The sequence below is a fragment of the Anneissia japonica genome, unplaced genomic scaffold (genome assembly GCF_011630105.1).
Source record: "Anneissia japonica isolate Jap-2015-1 unplaced genomic scaffold, ASM1163010v1 scaffold287602_len1038180_cov171, whole genome shotgun sequence".
Classification (NCBI taxonomy): Eukaryota; Metazoa; Echinodermata; class Crinoidea; order Comatulida; family Comatulidae; genus Anneissia; species Anneissia japonica.
In genome coordinates, this window is record NW_022734061.1 from 378,982 (window position 1) to 381,742 (window position 2,761).

The 2,761-nt window shown below is 36.2% G+C and overlaps 1 long non-coding RNA gene across 3 annotated transcripts in view; it reads left to right on the forward strand.

Moving 5' to 3' along the window:
• Positions 1 to 849: 849 nt before the first annotated feature.
• LOC117116315 overlaps positions 850 to 2,761 on the forward strand; it is a 30,647-nt gene continuing 28,735 nt past the window's right edge. For 2 of the 3 annotated variants that reach the window (XR_004446726.1, XR_004446724.1), the window contains exon 1: positions 2,084 to 2,371. This is a non-coding gene — a long non-coding RNA (uncharacterized LOC117116315). Of the gene's footprint in view, positions 974 to 2,083; positions 2,372 to 2,761 lie in introns of those variants that run through there. The other variant, XR_004446725.1, reaches the window with a different exon arrangement.

Here is a 2,761-nt window from a genome sequence, read left to right on the forward strand (position 1 = left end):
ATTTATATTCAACTACATAAGTTTCCCCCCTCCCCTTGGTTTGGACCCCGTGTCAGACATATTTGACCCCCCTGCTGGCAATTTCCTGGAACTACCACTTTGTTCAATCACAGATTCTCAATCCCTGGAATTTTACATTTGGGAGACAAAATGGGCTGGTGAAGAACACATCCCTCAAAAATTTAATTTGTTTTAAAAAATATCGACCATCTTGATATATTCCTGTAATCTTGAGTTTTCCAATTAGTGAAAGGACTTTCAGTTATCAAATATAAAATGTTTCTGTAAGTTGCTTCACTGTTTATAAAGAATTTTCATTAAATATAATCAATAGTTTTTCTTAACTTTCTATTTAAGACTGAAAATGATAACTTTGAATAAACATTTGTATAACACAAACATGTCTTATAGTATACAGTATCTTAAGTATCTTTGTAGTGGTTGAAAGAAAATGTTATTTTAAATACTGTAGTGTTAAATTTATAACAAGGTCTCTGAGGATAAGCCTTGAAGCATGGTACATACGCTATTTTCGTATGTTCATAAATTTTGTTCTTAAGTGGTAAGAAAAGAAGCGGGCGGGAGAGAGGCAGACATTATTTCATATAATTTGTTATGGTTGTTAAATTATCATTATCCAGTTCCTTAATGTTTCCTTTTTATAATCAAATATCTGAAAAGGTCCGTCCAGCTGACCTAATTAAATTGGTTTCGGTTTCACAACAGAGACAGTGGCCTTTGGAACTAAATGAAAAAGATTTGAATATTAAGTCAATGTAATCCTAGAAAATCTTTCCATTCATATTGCTGAAACTATGTTCACGCTTATAGATTTGATCTTTAGTGTCAGTTTACTGTATTTACAATAAGTCTACCTTGTGTTTTTTAACGAAATATTTATCTTGAATCTTTGCATGGCGAATGGACATGCTTTACAATCTCAATGGATATTATTTGGTAGTATTTATTTATGGTAAGTCGAATGACCAGGCTGTTAAGGCAGAGGCACTGCTTGGTTATTTTGGTTATAGCAAGGCGAATGACCGACTGGTTATGACAAGGGCGACGCAAGCAACATTTATAATGTTGACGCTGGTTCAAACAGCACTAGGTGGAACAAGTCACCTTCGATAAGGCTATAAACCATATGCCCAGTGTATAATTGACTCATATGCCCTATACAGAACCCAGTACATCTTTTGAGACGAGTAGAGGGTTTATGAATATCGCTTTATATATAAATGCTGTAATGTATGTAGTTTTTTATCACATCTGATTGTATTTTTGCTGCTGTTTGCCAGCTGTCTTCAGGGAGACATTTTCTAAAAAATTATAAAAAGAAATTGGAGAAAAAATAAAATTATTGAAAATTAAGTCCGAGAGTGCAATTTCTGGCCATTTACAAGTGCCTTAAAAATCAATTTTCTTACTGCAGCCCTGACCGTAGTGGGGCTGATGTAGTCTAGAACCCCATCCGGGAAAGTCCCTCCTATTTCGAAATTCCTGGATCGGCCACTGCATTTCATGCATTTACGAGTTTCTGGGAGACTTTTGGTTGCTAATGGGAGTGCGGGAGACAGCTCCAATTTTCCAGAAGATTCCAGGAGACATGGAACCCGGGGATTACAAAGTGTTGCATTCATTTACTTAGAAACTTTGCATATCTGTTTAAGTTGCATAGCACTGGCTGTATATTCGTATAGAGTGGAGCAGGATTTGTCTGGTTGGTGGTTGGTGGAAGGGAGTGTTAGATGATGTGTTAATAGGAACCTGAGCGGTTTCTAGGCCCTTGTCTGGGGGCCTTGTATATAGAAAACTTTGCTGTCATGTTAGTTATAATAATCTCATTTTTGACTAATGACATAATTATAACTAACATGACAGCCAAGTTTTCTCACTTGGGGTTGGGTCATGGTAGAAGCGTCCTCATCGTGGCCCTGGGTAATGTCAATTCTACCACCACCACAAGGTATACAAGTGACTTGTACCACCATTGTCATCGTGCCTAAATTAGACCATAGTGGGTCCTTTCTAGGGCCTGCACTTATAGTCAAAGTTTTCGGTGGACACGATAAGAAGAAAATTTCTCACTATAATTTGATGTAAAATTATCTCATATTTGACTGGTAAATTAGTATCGGATGGTATTTTATCTACAGTATATTGGCAAGATATCCATCCAGGATTTTAAAACACTGATCACCAGCTAGCAAATTAAGGTGTGACACACTGCCTGCTACTTCCTGCTAAGTGGAGGTTTATGATTGGCTGAATAAGTCCAGGAAGAAAGGAGGAAAATTATCAAAAGTGAAGAAAGCATGCCACATCTCACCAAGCTTAATTGTGTAAAATTCAATGGCATTCCACCAAGGTGAGAAGGAATTGTCCAAAATTCAGTATGATTTTTATGGGAGAAATTTGTTGTCAAATGAAAGCAACCTCTTAGCATTGGAAATTGGAAATTAAAATGCATTTTGATAAATAATTGATTAGAAGAACTTAAAAGTACTGTATGTGTTTTTGATGACTTGTCAGGCTTAACTGGTACAAACTGGTACACAATCGAAAGATTGTAACAACGATAAAGGGCCTTCACAGTTTGCAAAACATCAAATATTTTCTAAATGATAATTTAATGCAGGTCTTCCTCCAATTAAAACCATTTCTGGAGTTTCATGGTCAGCAGGTTGGTTTGAATAATAAAGATAAAAGACAATATTATTGGGTTGGGTCGTGGTAGAAGCAGTGGCGTATCTAGCAG